Source organism: Chrysochloris asiatica, unplaced genomic scaffold (genome assembly GCF_000296735.1).
Source record: "Chrysochloris asiatica unplaced genomic scaffold, ChrAsi1.0 scaffold00045, whole genome shotgun sequence".
NCBI classification, from domain to species: Eukaryota; Metazoa; Chordata; class Mammalia; order Afrosoricida; family Chrysochloridae; genus Chrysochloris; species Chrysochloris asiatica.
Genome location: NW_006408563.1, coordinates 10,339,268 through 10,350,976, shown reverse-complemented (window position 1 = coordinate 10,350,976; position 11,709 = coordinate 10,339,268). Strand labels below are relative to the sequence as shown.

The following is an 11,709-nucleotide window of genomic DNA, read 5'->3' as shown; positions in this document are numbered from 1 at the left end:
AATACACATTGCCCACCATTTAGAAACAAATGCTTCCATTACCAGCTGCTGCTTTCCCACTTCTTTCCATTTCTTGACAGCCTAGGACACAGGAAACTGGAATGTCATCTGCACAAATGCACCTACACATGGCAACCCCAACCTGCTGAGGGTTACACATAAGCAATTTTGTGAGATCAAATTCACCTCTTGTCTGATGGTTTCCTAAAAATATCTCAATATAAATAATAATGATAGCCAAACACCTTGAGGGAATGAGTTACTGAGCCTGGGGGCTCAGTACCATAGTCCCATGGGACACCATGGTCAATGTGATTAACAGTCCACAATGTCCTCCTACATCCTACTTTAGTGAATGTCCACTGGGGTCTTAGAAACTCCTGAGTGACCACCTAATGTACACTTATTGGTCTCTTCCTGTCTGGAGAAAAGAAGAGTTATGAAAATTGATGATGCTTGGAATCAACTAGCCAATGGACTAATGGAACACATGAACATCAGAAGAACTAGATGGTACCCAGCTATCATCAACAACTATTCTGAAATGGTTCACATTAGAAGGTCCTGGATAGAGTGAGAGAAAATGTGAAACTCAAAAATATAAGAAAGACCAGGCTTATTGGTCAGAAAGAGATTGGACGAATGTGAGACTATCACCCTTGGTCACCCTTCAGGCCTGGACCTGAACTCACCCTTGGGCTTCAATGTTCAGCCAAGCAGTAGATAGGTGGGGACAACAACACTAGAGGGTTATATACACCATGGAATGGTCAGCCATCAGTCAATATCAAAAAGGTAACATTTACCTAAGGACAAATTTCAGAGAGGTTGGAAAAGAAGATGGATTGGAAGCAAGAATCACAGGAAGAAGTGGGTTAAGTGATGGGGATTGTTATCATTGAAATGAAACAAAGTCTATTAATTTATTGAGTGTAAAACTGATGATGATCTGCCCTATAAACCTTCACTGGATTCACAATAAAAAGTTAAAATAATAATAATGGTGACTATGAGAATGCCAGAAAGATGTTTACTTGTATTTATTGACTGTGAAAGGCATTCACTTATGTGGATCATAACAAACGATGGATAACACTGCAAAGAATGGGAATTCCAGAACATTGCATTGTGCTCATCGGGAACTTGTACATAGACCAAGAGGCAGGCATTCAAACAGAACAAGACGATGCTGAATGGTTTTAAATTAGGTAGGATTTGCATCAAGTTTATATCCTTTCTCCATACTTATTCAATCTGTTATGCTGAGCTAATAATCTGAGAAACTGTGGATTATATGAAGAAGAACATGACATCAGGATTGGAAGAAGACTCATTAACAATCTACAATATGCAGATGATACAATCTTACTTGCTAAAAGCAAAGAGGACTTGAAGCACTTACTGATGAAAATCAAAAACTACAGTCTTCAGTACGGATTACATACATCTCAACATAAAGAATGATTCATACTAGCATACAATGCTGTAATATGCCCCTCCAAAACAAAAGGGAAAACATAGATATTATCACTCTTTATAGGAGCCTTGGTGGTATAACAGTTAAGTGCTCAGCTGCTAACCTTAAAGTTGGAGGTTCGAACCCACCCAGTATTTCTTTAGGAGAAAGACCTAGCAAACTGCTTCTGTAAAGATGACCCCTAGGAAATCCTAGGGTGAAGTTCTACTCTGTCACATGGGGTCGCCATGAGTCAAAATCAACTCAATGGCACCCAACAACAATACTCAGTTTGGCCTTTGAATATGGTTGTCAAAACACAACTTGTTATGACAAATAAGGTCAGAGGTAGAGAAGGTCTGTGTATCAGAACACTGGCATTAGAAAGTCCAAAATGGCCTCCTAATAATCCCTTTATTACCACAAGGTAAATAACAGCCTTCCTATAGCTGTTTCTTAAACAGAATAGATGGTAAAGACACTCAGTCATTTTCCTCTGGAATTAAATAAAATAATGTGTGGAAAAACAAGTCACTCTGTAAATATCTGAGTTAAGGTTTCCACCAAAATGCCCAAAAATGTTAGTGACCATCTTCAAACTAAGCCTCTCCCAAAGGACATGAAAAGTGTGTCCACATTCAGTCAACTTGACCTGTGGAAGTCTAAATAGATATTGCTGGCATGCTATGCTCATTTTCCTGGATAAATGGGCTTCAACACAAAAACAAGCATTAGCAAAAACCCTAGGGCATTTTTGTTATAATAGTTCTAATATTTGAACAAACATTTACTATATCAAAGTGGCTTGGGGTTTTTTTGTTGTTGTTTTTTTTGTCTTTTTGGCCTTGGTGAACTTGATGACAGAAGTGTTGACTTGTTTCTAAACATGGACCCTTTCCCAGCTGACTAATTCCTGGTTAGAATAGTGTTACTGGTGATGGTTTCTGCTAGAAGCCCAGAAGAATAGCCTGGTTCAGCCACAAGCATCATCTCTCTGCCATTGTTTTTTGTTAATAACAACAAAAAAATTATTTTCATTTCTTGGAATGTATGGTTTGTACAATCACTTAAAATTTCACAAGAGAAAAAAAAGTAAATTTCCCTTGAAGGTATATAGAAAAGAAATAATTAACAGTTGCAAATTAGAAATTTTCATTAGAAACAGTGATTTTTTTTTTTAAGACATCAATAGATTTATTAGAACATTAGAATGTTGTGTTGATCAGAAAACAATAAAGAGTTTGTTTCTGGTTAAGGTACATGATTTCAGGCTTCAAAGTATGACCAAGTACCTTTTGTTGTGTAATGACTGAGACAGTAAGGGTTGGGAAAGTGATTTACCACACTCAGCAGAGAAAACGACTTAACATGTGTGAATAACACCTTGTATTATAAGGTTTCTATATAATGAAGAATTGATGCCTTTAAATTGTGGTGTTGGAGGAGAATACTAAAAGTGCTATGGACTGCCAAAAGAACCAGCAGATCTGTTTTGGAAGAAGTGCAGCCAGAGTGCTCCTTGGAGGCCAAGATGGCTAAACTTTGTCTCTCATACTTTGGACATATTGTCAGGAGGGAACAGTCGCTGGAGAAGGATGTCATGCTGGGTAAAATGGAGGGTCAGAGAAAAAGAGAAAGACCCCCAACGAGATGGATCGGCCAGGTGGCATCAAGTGTGGTAGCGGTAGTGAGGTTGGCCCAGGATTGGACATTGTTTCATTCTGCTGTGCATGGGGTCGCTATGATTCGGTTCCAACTTGATGGCACCTGACAACAACAACATATAATGAAGGTGATTTACCCCACAGAAGAAAACACTAGTTAGCCTGTATTGAATAACACCTTGTATTACCATGATGAGAACTTTTCCTCTTCTTTCAATGGCTTAGAAAACAATACATTGTTGTTATCATTTCATAACATGAACTACAAAAGTGTTCGATTGCTTTTGATTAGACATGACCCATTGAACAATAGTGAAAGCTTCCTATCTTTTGAGTCTTGAAACAATAAGTTGAAAATTCACAAAATTCGGAATTATCAGTGTACACTTGTGTAACAATCTTGAAAATCACCAGTGATTTACATTTTTAAAACGTTAAGATTCAGAAACATGGCAGCCTTAAAAGTTAGAAAAATATACTTCCTTGGAGAATTTGGCAGTCGGATAGATATAACTGGCTATCACCATCAGCAAAAAGGTAATTATTGAAGTGACTATAAAACAATGGTGTGTGTGGACTCCTATCACTGACTGAAATGGAAAAAAAAAATGAGCAGGCCCAGTTTCATCTCCTGGAAACAAAAATCTCTCTAAAACTGAGTTTAGAGAGAAGTTTGTAAACAAGTTTCAGCTCTTCTCACGTTTTTGAAGGAGCAACCTTGAGTATGCTAATTTATAAGAAATCCTTGCAACCACATAAATGGCCTGCTACCATAGTTAACCTCTTGTGTACTGCCAAGTGAATTTCCTATTCCTAGCTCTGGTAGCGTAGTGGTTACGAATCGGGCTGCGAATCAGCAGTTCAAAACTACCAGCTGTTCCGTGGGAGAAAGATGAGGCTTTCTGCTCCCATAAAGATTTATAGCCTCAGAAACTCTGTACAGGATCGCTATGAGTCGGAACCGACTCCACGGCACACAGCCACCACCACCAGCAACCCCAAGTGACAGGGTAGAAGTGCTCCAAAGAGTTTTCTAGACTATAATCTTTCAATACAAGTCAGGATACTAACCTCAAGGTCAGCAGTTCAAAACTACCAGCTTTTCTGCAGGAAAAAGATGAGGCGTTCTGCTCCCATAAAGATTTACAGCCTTAGAAACTCAGTATGGGGTCACTATGAGTTGGAACCAATTCCAGGCACACCACCACCAATCTTTCAAAAAGCAGAATGCCACATCTTTCTCCCATAGAACTACTAAGTAGGCTGGAATTGCCAACATTTGGTTAGCAGCTAAGTGCTTAAAGTTACTTAGTGTTGTTCTTAAGTGCCTTCAGGTTGATTCTGACTCATAGTGACCCTATGTACAACAGACCAAAACACTGCTCTGTCCTGGATCATTCTCACAATGGTTGTCATACTTGAGCCCATTGTTGCTTCCACTGTGTCAATCCATTTCGTTGGGGGTCTTTTTCTTTTTCATTGACCATTCACTTTACCAGCATGATGTCCTTCTCCAAGAACTGGTCTTTCCTGACAACATCTCCAAAGTATGACAGACAAAGTCTTGCCATCCTTGCTTCTAAGGAAGAATCTGGCTGTTACTTCTTCCACAACAGATTTGTTTGTTCTTCTGGCAGTCCATGGTAACTTCCAATATTCTTCACCAACACCATCATTCGAATACTTCAATTCTTCTACAGTCTTCTTTATTCATTGTCCAACTTTTACATGCTTGTGAGGTGATTAAAAATACCATGGATTGTGTGTCAGACACACCTTAGTTCTCAAGCAGTGGTTGTGTCAGGCACGCCTTAGTTCTCTGCTCTTCAACACTTTAAAGAGATCTTTTGCAACAGATTTGCCTAATGCAAAATCGTTTGATCTCTTGACTGCTGCTTCCATGTATGTTGATTGTGAATCCAAGCAAAATGAAGTCTTTGACCACTTTAATCTTTTCTCCATTTATCATGATGGTATCTATTGGTCCAGTTGAGAGGATTTTTGTTTTCTGTACATTGAGGTGCAATCTATACTGAAAGCTGTAGTCTTTGATCTTTATCGGTAAGTATTTCAAATCCTCTCTGCACTTCCAGCAAGCAAGATTTTGTTATTTGCATTTCGAACATTGTTAGTCTTCCTCCCAACCTGATACCATGTTCTTCACATAATACAGCTTCTTGGATTATTGACTCAGCATACAGGTTTAATAAGTATGGTGTAAGGATGCAATCCTGACACACATCTTTCCTGATTTTAAACCATTCAGTGTACCCTTGTTTTGTTGGAACTACTGCTTTTTGGTCTATGCACAAGTTCCTCATGAGCCCAATTAAGTGTTCTGTAATACCTATTCTTTGCAATATTGTCTCTAGTTTGTTATGATCCACACAGTCTAATGCACAGTCACTAAAGCACAAGTAAACTTCTTTCTGGTACTATTTTCAGCCAAGCCCCATCTGATGCCAATAATGATAACCCTAGTTTCATGCCCTCTTCTGAACCCAACTTGAATGTCTGGCAGCTCCCTGTTGAAGTATTACTGCACTCTTTTTAAATTAATTTTATTTCCAATTTTATTTGCATGTTATATTAATGATATTGTATGGTTTCACCACTGTTGGGTCACTTTTCTTTGGAATGGGTACAAATATGGATTTATTCCAATCTGCCGCTGAACTGTTCTTAGTGCTGCATCAGTTTGTTGAAACATTTGTATTTCTATTCCATCAATGCCTGGAACCTTGTTTTTGCCAACGCAAAACACTTAGATGTCTTCCTTCAATACCATCGGTTCTTGATCATATGCTACCTCTTTAAATGATCGAACATCAACCAGTTCTTTTTGGTACAGTAATTCTGTGTATTCCTTCCATCTTCTTTTGATACTTTCTGCTTCATTCAATATTTTGCCCATTGTTGTTAAGTGCTGTTGAGTCAGTTCTGACTCATAGCAACCTTGTATAGCGTTTCCATGATGTCGCTGGTAGATTTGAACCAACTTTGTGGTTCGCAATCCAGTGCTTGTCATATAGTGTCACACCAGGAGTCCATTTTGTTGTTGTTGATGATAAGTGCCGTAGAGTCAGTTCTGATCCATAGTGACCCTGCATAGTATTTCCAAGGAGCAGCTGGTGCGCTTGAACCTCAGACTTTGAGGCTCAAACCGACTTTGCAGTCTAGCACTTTAACCCACAGCGCCACACTTTGCCCATAGAATCCTTCAATATTGTAACCTGAGGCTCAAATCTTTGCTTCAGTTCTTTCAGCTTGAAAAATGCGAGTATGTTCTTCATTTTTGGTTTTCCAACTCCAGGTCTTTGCACATTTCATTATACTATTTGACTTTGTCCTCTCAAGCTTACTTCTGAAATTTTCTATTCAACTCCTTTACTTCCTCATTTCTTCCAGTCACTTTAAAAGATTCTCTATGCTCAAGAACAAATCTCAGAATCTCCTCTGACCTCTATATTGAAATGTCCTTTCTTTCTAGTCTTTTTAATGACCTGCTGCTTTATGGATGATGTTTTTTATGACATTGCATAACTGTTATGATTTTCAGTCATTAGTAGTGTCTAAAGCATCAAATCTGTTCTTGAAATGGTCTCTAAACTCAGGTGGGATACACTTGGCTCTCCTGGAGTTTTAATTTTCTTCAGCTTCAGTTTGAACTTGCATATGAGAATTGTTGGCCTCTTCCACAGTTGGTCCTTGGCCTTGTTATAGCTGATACTGAGCTTTCCCAAAGATATACTCAATTTGATTCCTTGTGCTCCAGCTATCCACATGTATAGTTGCTTTTCATATTGGTGAGCAAGGTATTACAATGAATAAGCCATTGGTCTTGCAAAAGTCTATCATGAGAGCTCTTTCCCATCTTGCAAGATGGCGGATGAAAAGGCTAAGAAGCCGGCTACCAAGGTGAAGAAGCCTGAAGTCAAAAAAGCAAATGCCAGTGGCAAAGCTAAGAAGGCTAACCTCAAGGGCAAAAAACCCAAGTAAGGGAAGCCGCACTGCAGCCGAAATCCTGTCCTAGTCCGAGGAATTGGCAGGTATTCCCGATCAGCCATGTATTCTAGAAAGGCCATGTACAAGAGGAAGTATTCGGCTGCTAAATCCAGGGTTGAAAAGAAGAAGGAGAAAGTTCTTGCTACTGTCACAAAGCCAGTTGGTGGTGACAAGAATGGTGGTGCCCGAGTGGTTAAACTGCACAAAATGCCTAGGTATTACCCAACTGAAGATGTGCCTAGGAAACTGTTGAGCCACAGCAAAAAACTCTTCAATCAGCATGTCAGAAGACTGTGGTCCAGCATCACTCCTGGGACCATTCTGATCATCCTCACTGGGCGCCATTGAGGCAAGAGAGTGGTTTTCCTGAAGCAGCTGCCCAGTGGTTTGCTCCTTGTGACTGGACCTCTGTCCCTCAATCAAGTGCCTCTGCGTAGAACACACCATAAATTTGTCATTGCCACCTCCACCAAAATTGATATCAGTGGTGTGAAGATCCCCAAACAGCTCATGGATGCTTACTTCAAGAAGAAGAAGCTGGGGACGCCCAGACACCAAGAAGGCGAGATCTTCGACTCTGAGAAAGAGAAATACGACGTTACAGAGCAGCGTAAAGTGGATCCGAAAGCTGTGGACTCACAAATGATGCCAAAAATCAAAGCCATACCTCAGCTCCAAGGTAACCTGCGTGCTGTGTTTGCTCTCACAAATGGAATTTATCCTCACAAATTAGTATTCTAGATTTCTTGCAAAGAAAAAAACCTCATTAAATAATTGGTAAATTAAAAACAAAAAGTCTATCTTGAGATCTCCAGCAGCATTTCTAGCACACCAAGACCATATATTACAACTACTGATTCTTCCTCGTTGTTTCCAATTTTTGCATTCCAATAATTATCAGTAAATCTTGATTACATGTTTGATCAATTTCAGACTGCAGAAGTGGGTAGAATTCTTAGATTTCATTATCGTTGGCTTTAGTGTTTGGGGCATAAATTTGAATAATAGTGGTATTAACTGCTTCCTTGGAGGCATATGGATATTATCCTATCACAGACAGGATTGTACTTCAAGACAGATCTTGAAGTGCTCTTTTTAACAATGAACACTATGCCATTCCTCTTCAATTTGTCATTCATGACATAGTAAATCATATTAAAAATGGTCAATATCAGTCCATTTCAGCTCACTTATGCCTAGGATATTGATCTTTATGCATTTCATTTCATTTTTGATGACTTCCAGTTTTCCTAGATTCATTCTTCATACATTCCATATACCAATTATTAATGGATTTTTGCAGCTGTTTTTCTCAGTTAGAGTTGTGTCCCACCACCAAATGAAGGTCCCCAAAACTGCTCCATCCAAATCATTAAGGTCAACTCTACTTTGAGGAAGTTGTTGTTGTTGTTGTTGTTGTTGTTGTTGTTAAGTGCCATCGAGTCGGTTCTGACCCATAGCAACCCTGCACAGGGTTTCCGAGGCTGTAAATCTTTACGGGAGCAGAAAGCCTCATCTTTCTCCCGCGGAGCCGCTGGTAGTTTCAAATTGCTGACCTTGCGGTTCGAAGCCCGATTCGTAACCACTTCCCAAGTCATATTTTGAGTGCCTTTCAACCTAAGGGGTTCATCTTCCATCCCTATATAAGAAAACATTCTACTGTTGTTCATAAGCTTTTCAGTGGTTAATCCTTCAGAAGTGGTCCATCTCTCTTTCTTAGTCTGTCTTAGTCTGAAAGTTCTGCTGAAACCTGTGACCCTGTTGTTGTTGTTACTAAGTGCCGTCAAGTCAGTTCAAACTCATAGCAATCCCATAGAGGGTTTCCAAGAAGCAACTGGTGGGTTTGAACTGCCACCATTGAGGTTAGCAGTCCAGTGCTTATCCTACAGTACCATACCAGGACTCCATGAATGACCCTGCTGGTATTTAAAATACCAGTGGCGTAGCTTCCATTATCCCAGCAACACACAAGCCACTGCATTATAACAAACTGACAAGATGTGTGATAGATAGTTCATTGTTGTTGTTGGTAAGTGACATGTAGTCAGTTCCAACTCATAGCAAATTTGTATTAGGTTTCTGAGAAGTGGCTGGTGAGTTTGAACCACTGTACTTGCAGTTAGCAGTCCAGTTCTTATCCTACATAACACCCCGTAACTTACCTAATGGGTTTTAAATAATCTTTTAATTCTTCCCAATTACAAATAACCATACCTGTCCTGTCCCTATTATTCTGTAGGACTGAAGAGTTGTTTCTGAGGGCCTTTGCCTCCCTCCTCTGCAAACCCTAATAGAATCTCTTTCTACCTACTCTCCTCCCCCTCCTCCCTCTCACCATCCCCATGCATTTCTACATCACTAGCACCATCTCTGTATTTCAAGATGCCCTGATGTGCTGAGGGTTGGCAGCATTAGCAGTGCCACCAGTTTAGTTCAATAAAGAAAGCCCTTCTTGCCTGATTAAGTCCACGCACTATGAGCCGTCTGGTTTACCAATGCTACTTTCATCTGGTTCATTTTGCTTGGCTTTACAATCAACTTTGTGAATCCAAATCCTCAAGATGAAGCATGCTCAATCCCTATTCTATACACAATCTCAGTTTTCTGTCAGCTGGGGAGGACGTACTGTCAGTCCTACCAGGCTTCATTCTATATCCTATGCTTTGGAACCCACCTCCACAGCATGTAGAAACTTGTAGCCTCTGACCTATTCCACTGAAATCTACGCCGCAGGTAATTGGCAGGGCCTTTGGCCAGCCCGTATGTACTTTTGTCATGTGGATTCTGGGACACAGAAGCAGACTGCACGACTCAGGGCAGACTACTCAGAGTGGAATCTCCCATGATGTCTTCCTCAGGAAAGCTAAGCCTATTGTCAGTTCTGTTCCTGTGAAACACACACATGCATATTCATGAACATACAGACAGGTATGTATTCACTAAGTGATCACAGTTTTCCCTGCCCTTTTCTCATGATATCTTGGAAGAGGTTTTCTTGGCACTGTTAAAAGTTTGTGGAACTAGTTTCACACCGAATGTGATTTTCCCAGGGCACAGGAACTGAATCCATTCCCTGAAATGCTTAACGACACTTCACACAATGACTGGAGGGTGATCATCTGATATTGTTACTGAATGTATATTTTTGTACCTAAAACTCGCCTACCTGGATCCAGGAAGGTTACTATATCTTAGATGGGTTGAAGCCGAGAAAGGGGAGAGATAGGGAGAATACCTAAAAGGAAGGAAGGCACAGCTGGGGTTTCCTCAAAAACCACCCATCTTATCCAACCAAACAAAGCTGTTTCAATGAGTTGTTTTAACTTAATAATTAAAACACTGGCTCTGGAGTCAGAGAGACCTGGGTCTGTGTCTCAGACTTACCTTTGATTCTGTCATTTCTCTTACCACTCATTATAAAATACGAGAGATGGGTGGAGAGAATAATTCTTTGACTTTACCAAGTTGTTCTAAGGACTGAATAAGATAATACATAAAGCATGTTGTCACACATAGTAAGTGATCAGTGTATTGATGATGAAGATGATTGAGTGAAGGATCCCTAAGATTACCTCCAGGCCAATGATTCACTAAAGCAATCACAGAATTCCTAAAAGCTGTTCTATTCACAATTACCCTCTCCCTGTGCGTTCATAGAGACAGCACTTAATTCTCCCAACAATAGGTAACAACATCCATGAACTATGGCCAACCAAGGAATGTCACCTGAGCCTTAATATACAGGGTTGTTATTAGTGATTGGGCATGGAGGCATGGGACATCCATTGATCTTAGTCACTCAATCTCCAGTCCCTCCAGTCCCTCAAACTTATACCTTGTGGCCCAAGACCCTAGTTAAATAAAGACACATATCAAGGAGGATCCCCAGGAGCTGGTAAAGAGCTAGCTTTTTCTTTGGAATGTTCATAGTGTGGACAACTATACTGAGGTCTCCTCTTCTGACAGATGATGATGATAAAGACTCCTGGGTGGATGACAGATGCCATTGGACACTATGGTTTGAGACCAATGAGACTGGATCTAGATACTGTCTCAAAAAGTGAGCTTCAGATGAAAGTGGAAATGGTCTTGACAGCCATTTAGTGAATGTATTGCTTTAAACATGTTGTTGTTGTTGCCAGTTCCGACTCAAAGCAACCCTCTGCACAACAGAACTAAACATGCCCAGTCTTAGGCTATCCTCACAATTGTTGTTACGCTTGAGTCCATTGTTGCTGCTACTGTGTCAGCCCATCTCACTGGGGGTCTTCCTCTTTTTCGCTGACCCTCCTCTTTACTAAGCATGATGTTCTTCTTCAGAGACTGGTCTTACCTGGTATCATGTATGAAGAAAAAGTCTCACCATTCTGGCTTCTAAGGAGCATTCTGGCTTTATTTCTTTCAACACAGATTTGTTTGTTCTTCTGGCAGTCTATGGCACTTTAGTTTTCTTCTTCAACATCGTAATTCAAATGCATCACTTCTCTGTCTTCCTCATTCATTGTCCAACTTTCACATGCATATGAGGTGATTGAAAATACCATGGTGTGTTTCAGGTGCAGCTTAATTTTCAAACTGATATCT

General features: G+C 40.1%; 1 pseudogene; it reads left to right on the top strand.

Annotated features, from left to right (window-relative positions):
• The first annotated feature begins 7,002 nt into the window (after positions 1-7,002).
• On the top strand, positions 7,003-7,866 carry LOC102811993 (annotated as a pseudogene).
• Positions 7,867-11,709: the final 3,843 nt, after the last annotated feature.